We start from the raw sequence: 15,793 nt of genomic DNA on the forward strand, positions 1-15,793 counted from the left end.
CCCAAACCTTGTTCCTAAATTTTAATTGTCCTTAAGACCACTTTGTTTTATTTAGATTTATTATTTCCAGTTTGCCTTCAGCCACCAAAAAAAAAAAAAAAAAAAAAAAAGCCCAAAATTGAGAACAAGGTGGGACTTCCTTAGAAATCAAATGATCTCCAAAGATGAGAAATTGTGCTATAGAGAATGCTTCCATAATATGTTAGTTATATAAGGGTAAAATGGTGAATGATATGTAGAGGGTCATAAACCAAAATTAACAAAAATATATTAACCAGGTTCCAGTGTTTTTCTAGTATGCTTTGTAATGACTCATATTGGTATAGTCATTAGGTCACCCAGAATCTTCTATCACATTGGGAGCTTTTTAAAAATACTCATCCCCAGTATTGCCCCAGGCCTATGCCCTGAAATCTATTTTAAGATAACATATATAACTCACCATAGGGTTCTTAGCTCATAGGTTTGGAAACCATGGTGCCGCCATGGTTATTTGACCCCTTTAATCTCTAACTTCTCTGCTTCTTAGCCTTTTCTCACACAATCTTGGTACCATCAGAGGAAAAAGCCCTGAGGATTAGGTATGACAAACCTAGAATATCAAGCCTGGAGGAAACAGGCTTGACATGTATGTAGCTTCAGCTTTGACTATGCTGTGTATAAATTGCTAGGTTAGTAGGGATCAAATCACTTCTTTTTAAAAAATTTTTCTTCCTTAGGTTGCTCAGTAAAGAATTCTACCTTCTGTATGGTTTAATTTAGTAATACCATGTTGTTTTCATTAAGCAAATTTATTACCTACTCTCTTGCTGGGTAATGGTCATCATCTTCTTTTTGAGAAAGAAAATAGTTTTTTTAAACTTGTTCTTCCTCTCCTTCCACCCCACTTCTCTGCCAAAAAGTCACATTAATTCTACCATGATTTTTTAGTTTCTACAATTTCCTTGGTCTCAGTGTGAACTAGAATGTATTTATTTATGTTTGCCTGATTCAAATAGAAGAAGATGACTATAAAGTAGGTCAGTTTTGAGTAAGTTGTTTTAAAATACATATTAAAATGACCATTAGTAGTATTGTGTGGGAAATGTTTGCTTTTCAACAAGATAAAGAATGTTGTACTTACTTGAGAATCTTATCCATATAATACTTGGATTATCTGTGTTTCACATAATTAAAATACAATAAAACACGTGTTAAGAGCCAAATGATTAAATGTTAGTCTTCACCGATGGATACTACTGCCTACAATTTTCCTGCATCTTTGGTTATCACTGAGAATACCAATCATTGTTGCATTGGGCACGTTGAATCATCAGCTAGTAAGGAATTCTAGTTAACAGGATGCTGGATAATGAGTTTTTGTTATATAAGACATAAGTAAAGTAGGAGAATTTTGGAAACTGGTGCTTAAAAATTAACTTTTCTAGAATCTTAAAATCTGTAACTGATTTTTTTTTTTTTAATTTTTTTTTTCAACGTTTATTTATTTTTGGGACAGAGAGAGACAGAGCATGAACGGGGGAGGGGCAGAGAGAGAGGGAGACACAGAATCGGAAACAGGCTCCAGGCTCTGAGCCATCAGCCCAGAGCCCGACGCGGGGCTCGAACTCACGGACCGCGAGATCGCGACCTGGCTGAAGTCGGACGCTTAACCGACTGCGCCACCCAGGCGCCCCTGTAACTGATTTTTAAAGATCTATTAAAGCATGAATTCATCTAAAAAGCTATAATGTATCCATATCTCAAGATATGAAAAAATTAATATCAAAACTCTTTGTTATTAAAATATAAAAATTAATGACAATGGTGATATCTAGTCTATGTGAACTTCAGTTGATATTTTAGCAAGCTAAGACTGGAAACCGTTATCTGATCAGAATTTCTTCATCTGTAGTAGAATCCTGCAAAATAAATACCTTTAACATTGGTTCTTGAACTACTGGTTGTATCCAAATCTTATTATTTCAAACTAAAAGGATGGGGGCAGTGAAGGCCAGTCAGAATTAATAAATGTTGCATTTCATTGGGTTTGGTAACAAACAGTTTATTCTCAAGAACATTTAACATATTTCTCTATATGCCTCCCATAATGATGGTTATAGCATCCTTGAAAGAAGGGACTGCCCAGCCTTAGGAGACCTAATGGTTGGTGGGGAGCAGTGAGGGAGATGGGACATGCACTTAGCCCAGAAGAATCAGTCCCATCAGTTAAAGACTATCTTGACTGGAATACCCATACAACAGGTTTAATTTTTTTTTTAAGTTTGTTTCTTTATTTAGAGAGAGAGAGAGCACAGACAGGGGAATGGCAGAGAGAGGGAGAGGATCCCAAGCAGACTCCACATTGTCAGCGCAGAGCCCTACATGGGGCTTGAACCCACGAACTGTGAGATCATGACCCGAGCTGAAATCAAGAGTCCAATGGTCAACTGACTGAGCCACCCAGGCACCCCCCCCGCCTCCACCGCTTACAACTAACTAGTTTATACCATGAAGTTGAGTAGCATTATTTTTCACAGATCTAAACTATTTCAAAAATTGCTGTAAATTCCAAATTAATGGGAATACCAATGAACTATTTGCATAGAAAAAAAGGATATTCTAAAACTTTTTTCATAAACCAAAAGAAATACTCTGTATAACATGATTTCTCGGTTCCTGGACCATCATACCAGCATCACCTGGGAACCTGATAGAAATGCACATTTCTTGGGCCCTGAGGATTAGTTAACTGGAGAAGGTAGGATGGCAGGAATCTATATTTTACAAATCCTGCAAGTCATTCTGGTACATGCTCAAATTCAAAACTGCTCCTTTACAGTATGACGTACACCAAGCTGTAGTGAAATAATGGCAAGTTTTCAGCATAACGAATTCTAATTTTCAGACAGCTGTTGCATTAGGTTTTAGTTAATGATCTCCAAACCCAGCTGGAGTTGAATCCAAGTTATTTCCTTATTCTTTTTACTTACTAGTCAATGGAGCACCAGGTGCAGTTGTTGAAGTGTGAAAATAATTCAGCTTTGTAGATAGTATTGGCATTTCTTTCTTGATTTTGAAAATGCTCTAGTTTTCCTGCTATGGTATTCAGTAATCAAAGCACATCTATTTTAATGGCAGTTTGGACTTACAATAAAATTGGAGGAAACCTCTGAATCTTCCTGCCAGTTTAATATCAAAATTAATATTTTAGCTGGATTACAAAGTTTACACGTAGTTGAGTTCCTCCTATTGTAATTTTCCTCCTGTGTTTACATTTTAGGAACAATTTTTGTCTTCCCTGAATAACTTAACTTTGTACTTTTACATCTTTCATATTATTGCATCTTTATTTTTACTTTTAAAAAGAATGCTAGCAGAGATTTATGTTAATAAAGTGCATCCTATAGTAATAAGGCCCAAATGTATGCTTTCTGAATTACAAAACTCATCAAGTTCCCAGAAGGCATTCCAGAGGCGCCTGGGTGGCTAGGTTGGTTAAGTGGCTGACTCTTGGTTTCAGCTTGGGTCATGATCTCGTGGTTCATAAGTTTGAGCCCCACGTTGGACTCTATACTGATGGTGTGAAACCTGCTTGGGATTCTGTCTCCCTCTGTCTGCAACTCCTATGCTTGCTCTCTCTCTCTCTCTCTCAAATCAATAAACATTTTTAAAATTAAAAAAAAAAAAAAAGTGTTCCAAAGGCATATTAGTAAGATGTGAAGCCAAGGATATAGGTCTTAAAATTGCTTTACCTGTTGAAGTGAGTTAAAATGGGTATTTAAAAGTGGACAGTGTGGTCAGAAACACTTAAGATGTTTATTAGTAGGTAAACACATGATTTTACACTAATATTCTAAGATTCGTTTGGGTTGTATTGCACATATATTTAGGTAGTGTTAGTAAAATAAATCTTTAGATCAAAGGCTGATGGTCTTAAAATCCTGTCTTGATGCTCTTTATTTTATTTTTAACTCTATCTTCATGATCTCATTCACTCCCTTGACATCAGCTGCTGCCTTTATGTTGTGACTCCTAAAGTTCTGTCTTTACTTCAGAAATTTCTCCTGTGAGTTGTATGTCTTCAGCAACCTACACATTATTGACTAGACGTTCCATAGACACCTATGTCTAAAACTCATAATCCAAGTTTTCTTCACAGTAGCCCTGTGGACATTTATGGAATCAGAGTTAATAATAGTCTGTTTTTCATATGGTCTTGATCCCAGATATTCACACAGGACCTTATTCTCCATTAAAATGTCATTCTGATGTTTCTGGAAATCTTCCAGAGGTGTCTCAAATGTGTTAAGGAAAAAAATAAAAAGTAGAATCCCCCCTCTGTCTCCAAGCATCTGCCCTATCAACTTTTTGTCAACTGAACAACCATCTCCAATCAAGCATCATTGTCTCTGCTGCTTCCCTAAAAGGAAATGTCAGAAAGTAGAGCCCTCATGGTGCCAAGATTGATGCTATGTTCCATACAGAAATAGAGAAAATTCTTGTATCCTTCTCAATCCGTGTCATACTTTATCACTTGTGAATCTGATTCGTGTGGCTTTGTGGGGAGGTGGCTGACTATACAACTATTCATGCTTTCCCTCTCATAGTATGTCTTTATTGCTAGGAAGCAGCTGCCCACCCAAGGCTCAATTTTTTACCACCACCCCTACAGCTAGGGATAGCCATATGACTAGTGTTTGCCAAGATAGTTGGGAAATTACTGTGTTTTCTCCACTCTGTCTTCCCACATCTGCTAACTAGATGCAAAATACTTTGAGTTCTTGGAGAAATGTCAAAGTTACAAGAAGGAAGGAAGCTGACTCCTTGAATCATTGTATAAAAGGCCATCTACCAGTCTGGAACATACATTGGTACTTGAATAAGAACTAAACTTCTGTTATGGTAAATGATTGAAATTTTATGTGTTCTAGTACTTATTATTTCCCTAACTAAAATAGTACCCCTCTGTATTACAGAGCCCTTCATTAAACGGCTCCTTGGGGCGCCTGGGTAGCTCAGTGGGTTAAGCGTCTGACTCTAGGTTTTGGCTCAGGTCATGATCTCAGGGTTTGTGAATTTGAGCCCTGCATCTGGCTCTGTGCTGACAGTGCAGAGCCTGCTTGGGATTCTCTCTCTCCCTCTCTCTCTCTCTCTTCTTCTCTGCCTTTCTCCTGCTTGTGCTCTCTCTCTCTCTCAAAATAAATAAACTTAAAAAAATAAAAACAGTTCCTTTATCATTGTCCTGTATTTCCTTTCTCCAACCCAAACACTTGGGTATATGGCTGTCCATGGGGCTGGGAGAGAACAGCTGCCACATTACACTTTCTAGTTCAGATCTTTTCTGCTCTTGTGCTTTCTCTATCCTGTCTTCTACACCTGTCAGGCTTGGTAGTATTCTTATATAATAAGCTCGAAATAAAAGCCCTTATGAAATAGACTCTTCAACATACCCCCTACATACTTGATTTGTCAGTTTGAACTTCAGTGTAGATTTCCAAATGTCTTGAATCCCTTTCCTCTTCTACCCCAATTGCTTTTCTTCCTATTCCTAATTTCCAAACTCAGTGAAGGGTACCATCCTCCTCCTCAGTATAGCTTAGAAAAAAAGCCTTAACCTCTTCTGGGTTCCCAGGCTTCATCCGTATTGCAACTGCTTTCCTTTGGGTCTTAATCTCCATTATGTCTTCAGCTGATTAATACTCAACTCCAGGGCTGTCACCCTATAAAGTGATGCTTCATAGAACCTTGCATTGTGGAGGGATTGTATGGGCTTTTACTTAAAGCTCTTAAAAAATGTCTCTACATTGCTTGCAAAGAAGTTCTCAAAGTATGATCCATGGGTGTCAGGGGTTCTCAAGACCCTTTCAGGGAGTTCACAAAGTAGTCCACAACTATTCCATAATAATTCTGAGATGTTAGTTGCCTTTTTCACTAGTTGCCATTTGTGCTCATGGTACAAAAGCAGTCATGACACCAGATTGTACTATTTAATCTTTGTATTCTTTACCAGTTTGATCATAGTTACAAAACAAAGTCATTTTCATATAACGGTGTCCTTTATAAAGCAGTCAAAACCATTAACCTTATAAATCCTGACTATTTAGTATATGTATATTTTTAATACTCTGTGACAAAATGGAAGATATACCAAGCGCTTCTGCGTATCAAAGTACAATGATTGTCTTGAGAAAAAGCAATTGTGTTGATTGTTTGAATTGTAAGCTCAACAAGCCATTTTTTCATAGAACACTGTTTTTACTTGAAAGAAAAACCAACAGATAAACTATGTTTATTCAGACTTGGGTAGTTGGCAGACATTTTCTCAGAAACAAACAAAGTGAACTTGTCACTTCAAGGAAAACCAACTGACTGACTGTATTTATTGCTATTATAAAATTTGACAAACTGTGGCTGTCACCACAAATATGACAGCTTACCAATACTTACAGACTTTTCTTATGAGAATGGTGGTGATACAATGAATGTGATTTTTTTTTTTTTTTTGCTAGGGGCCGGGGCGGGGATCGTATAATTAAATGTGCTAGCATTTGGAGGATCTACATAATGCCATGAGCCAGTATTTTCCAAGTGACAGTACAAGGTAGATCAGTATAACAATGTATGAAAAGTTTAACAATATAGTTTTATATCACATTGCAATTAACCTTTAAGAAATCAACACTTGGTGAGTTTTAATGTAGTGTCAAAGAATATTCCTAATTGTTTGCAAAAGCTATTAAAATACTCCTTTTTCAACTATGTATATTCATGAGTCTGATTTTCTTCATAGACTCCAATCCAAAGAATATATGTTTACATTTTGAATGGAGAAGCAGGTATGAGAATCCAGCTTTCTTTCATTAAGCCAAACATTTTTTAAAAATGTGCAAAAAATATAAAAACCCTTTACTGATTTTTTGTTTTGGAAAAACACAAAAATATATCACTTATTTCTAACATGTTTTATTGTTATGTGTAAATGAATTAATATTTTAAGTTTTATCATTTTTATTTCTACTAAGATAATGATAGCTACAACCCACATGAACAAAAACTCTGAAGTCCTCAATTTTTAAGTGTATAAAGAAGTTCCAAGATCAGTAAGTTTGAGAACTGCTGACTTAAAAGTTCACATTCCCAACGTGGTGATGAAGATACTATGATCTGGCTTCTGCCCAACTGCCTGTCTTATGTTTTACTTTGCCCTTACCCTTTTTCCCATATTCTAAGCTTATCAAGAACCACTTTTGGGGTCTAAATGCACCATGCATGCAGTGTTGTGTGCCTCCAAGCCCTTTTCCATCATCACACCATTTTACATTCCTACTAGCAGGGCATGAAGGCTCCAGTTTCTCCACATCTTTGTGAGTTGGTTGGTTTGGTTTAATTATAGCCATCCTAGGGGATGTAAACTGGTTTGCATTTGCATTTGCATTTCCCTAATGACTAATATTGTGTTGAGCATTTTTTCATGTGTTAGTTGATCATTTTGTGTACCTTCTTTGGAGAAATATTAATCAGGGGCTTTGCCCATGTGATTACTTTCTTCACAATCAGTATGTGTCCATATGAGTAAGTTAACATTTCCCCTTGGATATATAAGAGAAAGGAAATCTTAAAGTTTGGAAGGAAAAAAAAATAGCACTTAGGAGACTTAAAGTTAAAATGAGGGCTTAGATATTTTAATGTTTACATATAAAAATTCCTCTTAAACTTTCACTACCAGCTTCTTCTTTTTTGGATATGGATAATACTTGTTGATCTTTATCACAATATTGCATAATGAAATATCCAAAAGAAGTAAATCCATAGAGACAACACAGATTGGTAGTTGCCAGGGGATAGTGGAGAGGGAAATGCTTAATGGGTATTGGATTTCCTTGAGGGTGAAGAAAGTGTTTTGGAACTAGATAGATATGATGGTTGCCCCCATTGTGAATGTGCTAAATGCCACTGAATTGTTCACTTTGAAATGATTAATTTTGTTATAAGAACTTCACTTTTCAACGTTTATTTATTTTTGGGACAGAGAGAGACAGAGCATGAACGGGGGAGGGGCAGAGAGAGAGGGAGACACAGAATCGGAAACAGGCTCCAGGCTCTGAGCCATCAGCCCAGAGCCTGACGCGGGGCTCGAACTCACGGACCGCGAGATCGTGACCTGGCTGAAGTCGGACGCTTAACCGACAGCGCCACCCAGGCGCCCCAGAACTTCACTTTTAAAAATCACCAAAAATAAGCAAGTACTCACAAAATCTTACATGAGTTCATTAATACTAAAAACAAAAGCATTTATAAACTCAACAGTTTTAACAAGCACTTATTGAATGCCTCTATATGCAGTATCTTTTCCTAGGCCCTGTAGATACATGTTTTACATATACATTATGCTTGTGCATTAATTATACATTAATTCTTAACATTAATGAAAATACATTACAAAAATCAAATTTTCTTTCCCAACCTAATCTCACTGATGAACTGCCACTAAAAATATATTGGTTAATGCTCTTGAGATGATTAGGTAAGAAAATTAAAGTAGCTATTAAATATCCCATCAGTCCGATAACCACCAATATAATTCTTTTTGTTGTTAGGTTACTAAATTAAAGGAATATGAGTTATATTTTATTTAATGTACTTGCTAAACTTGATTATAGGTTTTACAGTTATTGCACAAATTAAAAAATGTGCAATTCTTTTTTTTTTAATTTTTTACATTTATTTTTGAGAGAGTGAGACAGTGCATGAGTGGGGGAGGGGCAGGGAGAGAGAGAGACACAGAAACTGAAGCAGGCTCCAGGCTCTGAGCTGTCAGCACAGAGCCCAACGCAGGGCTCAAACCCACCAACTGTGAGATCATGACCTGAGCCTAAGTCGGAAGCTCAACCGGCTGAGCCACCCAGGCGCCCCTAAAAAATGTGAAATCCTTATACATTACAACCTTTTTTTATTATCAATCTGAGAAATATACTAATCACCTATATGAAATAATAATATTGGTAGTAGCTAATGTGGAATTCTCATTATGTATTTTAAGTGCTTTATATGCATCATTTGTTCTGTGCATGCTCTGTGGTGAGTGTTTTATATGCATTCTCATGTTTTGATTCTTAAAATAAACCCTAAGAGGGGCACCTGGGTGGCTCAGTCGGTTGAGCGTCAGACTTTGGCTCAGGTCATGATCTCACAGTTTGTGGGTTTGAGCCCCACATCGGGCTCTGTGCTGACAGCTCAGAGCCTGGAGCCTGCTTCGGATTCTGTGTCTCCCTCTCTCTCTTGCCCCTCCCCTGCTTGTGCTCTCTCTCTCTCTCTCAAAAAATAAATAAACATTAAAAAAAATTAAAAAAAAAAAAAAACCTAAGAGGCCCCATTATTATTGTCATCTGATGAGGAAACTTGGTGTCAAAGTGATCACCAGCTGAATACTGATGTCAGGATACTATTCCCACGTTAATCTGGCTCCAGAGCCTGTGCTCCACCTTTGACTGGTTGTCTGAGACTTGGTTTGTTTTTATTTTAAGAAGGAATTTAACTGCACGGTTAAATACAGAATGATAATATAGTAGAAGTACCTTTTTTCCTCAAGTACCTATTTTTAAAATATGAAATATTATAGTCATGGGTAAGCCCATTTCAAGACAATTCTTTATGCCTCTCAATCACTTAAAATGAATACTTTGATAGAAGATGGGAACTCCAACTGATAATTCTTCGTATCTTTTCTTGAGTTTTCCCAAGATAGTACATCTCAAAACATCCTCCATGTTTTTACAGATTTCTCAAGTGATCTATTCCTATTTTTGGTTTCCATCAGTGAACATAAAGATCATTTAACATTACAGTCAGAGGAGTGAAAAGAAAAACTAGTGAAGGAAAGTGATCAGAGCCTTAGGAACTTATGGGACACGATCAAGTGGACCAAAATATACTGTTAATCTTATTGCAGATCTTTTATATGTAATCAGTTGTTTTTTCTCTTGCTGCTTTCAAGATTCTCATTTTGGCCTTGGCTTTTAACCGTTTGATTTAATGTGTAACCGTGGATCTCTTTGACTTTATCCTTCCTGTAGTTCATTGAGCTTAAATGTGTAGATTCATGTCTTACAACAAGTTTTGGGTGTTTTCAACCTTTATTTCTGCATATAAGTCCTCTATATGTTTTGTTAGGTTTACAACTGGGTATTTTTTGTGTAATTATAGATGATTTTGTAATTTTCATTTTTGTCTCTATGTGTTTATTTCTAGTATAGAAATACGTTGGGTTTTGTATTTTTATCTTGTATCCTGGAACTTGGTTGACCTCACTTATTCTAGGATTGTTTTGTTTTGTTTTTGTAGATTCCTTGTGATTGTCTTCATAGAAAATCATATCATCTTCAAATAGGGTTAGTTTTATTTCTTCTTTTTCTATCTGTATGTTGCTGCTGTTGTTGTTGGTAATGCTAGATCTTCTAACACTATTTTAAATAAAAGTAATGAGATTATACCTTATACCTTGTTTCTGATATTAGAAGGAAAACATTCAATTTCAGTTTTTTACTATTAATGTCATGGTAGCTGTAGGATTTTGTAGAGGAACTTTCCCTCCACCTTCTTAGAGTCTTGTGGTTGTTTTATATATGATGTCCAGGGTTTTTAGTTGTACATAGTGAGAAGAATAGCAAAACATTGGTCTACTCCATCTCCCTTGAAGTGAAAGGTGCTATCACTTCTTTTTTTACAGGATGATCTACTTAAACTTTTAAGTGTTAATGATAGCACAGGCACCCCTTGTTGACTGCCTGGAAACCACACAGGAAAGCACTTGGCAGTGTTCAGTGTCCAGCCTTCAGCCTTTCATATAGAAATTTATTTGGTCACTTCTCATAGTGATTGAGTTCGAGGAGAAGTGATCCAAGCTAAAAATACTCGTAAGAAAATGATGTGATTGAGTTCAGGGAGAAGAGTTCAAGGAGAGTGATCCAAGCTAAAAATATTCTTAAGAAAATGATGTATACAGTCAGACAACCACTTTATGTAATTTATAGTGATTGCCAAATGCTCCGTCCACGCAGATGAGGTAGTGTTTGTTTGGACAGTACATTCACGGTGAGTGTTGCGGAAGAAAGGATCAGTTAAATAGCTTCATAATAACTTGTTTTTGGTGCAGCTTTGTTGCTTCCTACTTTGCATAGTGCACACATTTTATGGGGAATAAATTAGACTTCATAACAGTGTTTGGGGGATTTACACAATTCAGATTTTCCCCTAGAAAATACTGAAGATCCACTTTAATTCAGTTATGTGATGCGCCAAGCTCTTACAGCCCCGCTCATCTAGCTGTGCAACAGGTGTACTTGCCATGGGGTCCTGATGGGTCAAGTTTTGTGCCCTGCATCCTCACCTGCAGACATTTCTCAGATGGACACTGCCAGTTTCTTCAGTGATTTCTCTTTGCCTCCAGGTCTTACTTATGAGTAACCTATTTTTTTTTTCTATATATATACTATCGCCCTAAGCAGTTTACTATTAGGCTTGCTGTTTGGGGAGTTTTTTGGTTTTTGTTTTTTTCTTTTTTAGGAGTAGTTACTCTGGGGTCACAGACCACCCCCTTCCTAAAATGTACCAGTCCGTCTTTCTGGAGAGAGGGTGTCCACAGTATTCTACATATTCTCAAAGGAGTTCATGACCCCAAAAAATCATAATGCCAGTAATACTTTTACTCTGCTCTATCATGCATATATAGTTTAAATCTCTTATAAAGCACCTTAGCTTATTATCTACTGAAGTTTTAATGATGTCATTGCCAATTTGTATGGTTTTTTCTTATAAATATTAAAATTTGGTAATTTTTTTCTTCGTGTTCTTTGCCTTTTATTATTCACCTGTTGTCTATATACTTTTCAGTTTAACATGCAGAAGTTTCAGTATTTTTTTTTAAATTTTTTTCTTAATGTTTATTTATTTTTGAGAGAGACAGAGACAGAATGCAAGTGGGTTAGGGGCAGAGAGAGAGGGAGACACAGAAGCAGAAGCAGGCTCCAGGCTCTGAGCTGTCAGCACAGAGCCCGACGCGGGGCTTGAACACACAAGCCGTGAGATCGTGGCCTGAGCCGAAGTCGGACACTCAACTGACTGAGCCACCCAGGCGCCCCCAGAAGTTTCAGTATTTAAAGCAAGGCAATGGATTGCTCTTTCCTTCTGCTATATCTTTTCTCTCTGAAGTCCTAATCTGCTACCCACAGTACAGAAATACTACACTTTTGGGATATTTGTGAGGTATTTATTTTCTGCTGAGACCATTGCAGAATTGAGCTGTGGCAGGGAGAGATAGTTATATATTCGTGGGTCCTTTAATTTGTATAAACCACAAAACTTATTTCCATATAATTTCTCTTATTTCTCTTTAAATGTGTAGCTTAAATTATTTAGTTCATTGCACATTTAATTACACATTCAAAGAGAAGGGTGTTCTCCAAAACAACTGTAATGTTCAAAACAATCGTCATTAAACGACATGTGATTTTTTTTTTTTTAATCTTCAGTTCTGTTTTCATCAGTTTTTCTGTAGCCTGATGTATATACATCTTGGTGACTTCAGTGATGTGTAGAATTTAGTTTGGTGTTTTTAATGCAGCTATAGTGTTTCATATGTAGCTTGATCATTACCTTCTTGCACTAAATAAGGCCTTTAATGCCCTGCCAGTGCAGGAATAGGTAATTACTGCTGTTATGAATAGTCTTTTAAAAGACTTGAGTTTGTTGATAATCTGCCATATGGAAAGGTTCATTGAGCCAAGGTCTATGCCATCTTGCACGGGAGCCTTGAAGAACTAGAATGGCCATGAAGTTTAGCGTCTATCTTTGGTGTTGGGCGGGTGGTTTAGTGCCAGTAGTCCCTAACCCACCTGTAATTTTATGACTCTCAGGTTGTGCCCATGTTGTTTGGAGGTGATAGGTTTTGTGGTGGTCCTGAAATAGCTTGCGTAGCAGATTCTGTAATTCATTACTCAAACATGAAGAAAATGTTACTTCAAAAAAGCATCGTAAGGATTTTAAATATACTGCCTACATTCTCTAAGTGCACTGCAAATGTGCTGTAACTAATAAAGCTTCCCCACTGATTTAAGAGAGTCTCAGAAGAAGCTGTACTAACTAGATGCAGAGCATCTTTGATAAAAAAAAAAAAAAAAAAAAAAAAAAAAAAAAGACTTGGAAGTGTCAAATACTTAGCAAGTCAAGAATATGGCTATATTGCAAACACCCTTATTGGTTTTACATTTGTCACAGGTGGAAAGAGAGTATTTTACCATCAAGAGCTATTACTGTTATTATTCAACTAAGTGAGATTTGATTCTATAAACAAACATTACTAATAAAAATCCTCTTAACTTTCCACACTTTTTATCATTTTATGTTTAGGCATAACACTATGTTACTAATTATCATGTTTGTTAAAGCAAAGTAAAAACACTTGAAAAATAGAACGTGCATATAAATATATTATTTGAATGAGGAAAGTAGTGACTCCCATATTTTCACGTTTTTATAGAAATTTTTTAAAGTTGTGTTCAATATACAGTGCATATAATTTAGTACACATGATGAACCAAGAACAGTGATTAATTTTTACAACATGTTTCATGGTCTGGCTAGAGTTTTATCACTTTAAAAACTAAAAAATCCACAGGGTTGCCTGATGGCCCAGTCATTTGAGTGTTCGACTCTTGATTTCAGCTCAGGTCATGATTTCATAGTCATGGGATCAAGCCCCACATTGGGTTCTGTGCTGAGTGTGGAGCCTTCTTAAGATTCTCCCTCTCTTTCTCTGTGCCCCTCTTCCATGTTTGTGCTTGCTTGCTCTCTAAAATAATAAAAATAATTCCACATACAAAACGATAACTTCTTTTTAAAAGTTTATTTTTGAGAGAGAGCGAGAGAGTGAGCGAGCAGGGAAGAGGGAGAGGGAGGAAGAGAGAGGATCTGAAGCAGGCTCCACACTGTCAGCACAGAGCCCGATGCAGGGCTTGAACTCATGAACCATGAGATCATGACCTGAGCCAAAATCAAGAGTCAGATGCTTAACCAACCGAGCCACCCAGGCACCCCTTTTTAAAAATATTTTTAGGGGCGCCTGGGTGGCGCAGTCGGTTAAGCGTCCGACTTCAGCCAGGTCACGATCTCGCAGTCCGTGAGTTCGAGCCCCGCGTCGGGCTCTGGGCTGATGGCTCGGAGCCTGGAGCCTGTTTCCGATTCTGTGTCTCCCTCTCTCTCTGCCCCTCCCCCGTTCATGCTCTGTCTCTCTCTGTCCCAAAAATAAATAAACGTTGAAAAAAAAAAAAAATTTTTTTAAATATTTTTAATTAATTTTGTGGCTAATTTTCACAGCAGTGATTGAGTATGTAAAATTTTATAAGTAGATGGAATAATTACAAAAACTGTTAATATTACAGAATTTCTTTATATATTCTGTCATTATGTATTCTGTAGATGGAATGGGTACCCAGTTGTGAAACAGCACATAAAATCTTCTTTTCCAAATACTTGGTTTTAGAAAAACTAGTGAAAGTAAATTCAGCATTGTTGCTTGTAGGTGAATCTTTTAAAGGCAATTTTATGCATGTCTGGGCTGCTAGAGGAGACCTCTCACGCTTCTGTCAGCACCTGAATGACAACAGCACTGTTTTATTTTCCTTTGTGGAAAGAGGGCGGTGTGTGTACATAACAATATCATAATAGTTTTAGACTATGATGACAGTTTGAGGTTGTTTGGGAGATAAGATTTCTTAAAAATTATTGAATATAATAACGTGTGTAGGTTCTCAATAAATACTCTTTGAGTTTAACCTGAGACAACCTCCAAATCCTGTGTAGATGCTTATAGCCTCATACATTACCTTGATTTATAGATCCATTTGGGAAGCACTGTCAATTTGAAAAATATTATGCTTTCTATCATGTGGCATATGCTTCTTAAAAGTCTACCCTGCTTCCTTTCTCTGTTTCTTCTTAGCCTCATTCTATAGATTGTCTTTATTTGCTCCTTAAATGTTGGTATTTCCTAAGATTCTGTTCCAGAGTCTCTCTCCCATGCTACATATTCTAGATTATCTAGGCAGTTGCATTCATTTCCATGGTTTTCCCAGATGTCTTTCTTCTACTTGAATGTTTATTCTGAACCCTTGACCTATGTGCCCAATTATCTACATAACATCTCCTGGATGGTCCCAGGCAATTCAGTGATATGTTCAACATTAAGCTCATCTCCTTCTTTGCACATTCCCATCTAACTCTCCCAAGGGAAAATAAAAGAACACATGTATGCACATACATATAGAATGTGGACACACACACACACACGCACGTGCGCACATGCATATACATATAGAGTATATGGGCTTCTCCTCCTGTTTTGGAAAGCCCGCTGCTAATATGTAGCAGGCTTGGAACTTCTATTCAAGTCTTCTGAATGTGAATCCTGAGCTCAGAGTATACTTTCTATAATGTGGTGGTGACCGTGTCTTCTGAACCAAAATATAAGATATATGGTTTGCCAGTATTTGAAGCCTGTGCTTGTTACTGTAATTATACCTCATTGCTTTTTTGTGTCATTTTATTAAGTTGTCGGCATTATGGTGGACAGACACCAGTAATACATTTAATATTAAAAAAATCACAACTCTGATTAGTATGAGACATGTGGTATGTGGTACATATGCATGCATTGTGTGTGTGATGTTACCTAATTACGGAGATGAGATAATGCTTCGCCTTCAAGGGATGATGAAATTCCATGTGGAGGTTGAAGAGTTCACCAGGCAGCATTAGG

At 36.9% G+C, this 15,793-nt stretch overlaps 1 protein-coding gene across 3 annotated transcripts in view; it reads left to right on the forward strand.

The window, feature by feature from the left end:
• Window positions 1–15,793, forward strand: part of HS2ST1 (heparan sulfate 2-O-sulfotransferase 1) — a 176,004-nt gene that overhangs the window by 121,068 nt on the left and 39,143 nt on the right. Inside the window, exon 1 of one of the 3 annotated variants that reach the window (XM_045478156.1) lies at window positions 10,324–10,370. The exons of the other annotated variants lie outside the window; for them this stretch is intronic. The gene's annotated coding sequence lies outside the window, so the exon portion shown is untranslated. Of the gene's footprint in view, window positions 1–10,323; window positions 10,371–15,793 lie in introns of those variants that run through there. 3 annotated transcript variants of the gene reach the window in all.

The sequence above is a fragment of the Leopardus geoffroyi genome, chromosome C1, assembly GCF_018350155.1.
Source record: "Leopardus geoffroyi isolate Oge1 chromosome C1, O.geoffroyi_Oge1_pat1.0, whole genome shotgun sequence".
Lineage (NCBI taxonomy): Eukaryota > Metazoa > Chordata > Mammalia > Carnivora > Felidae > Leopardus > Leopardus geoffroyi.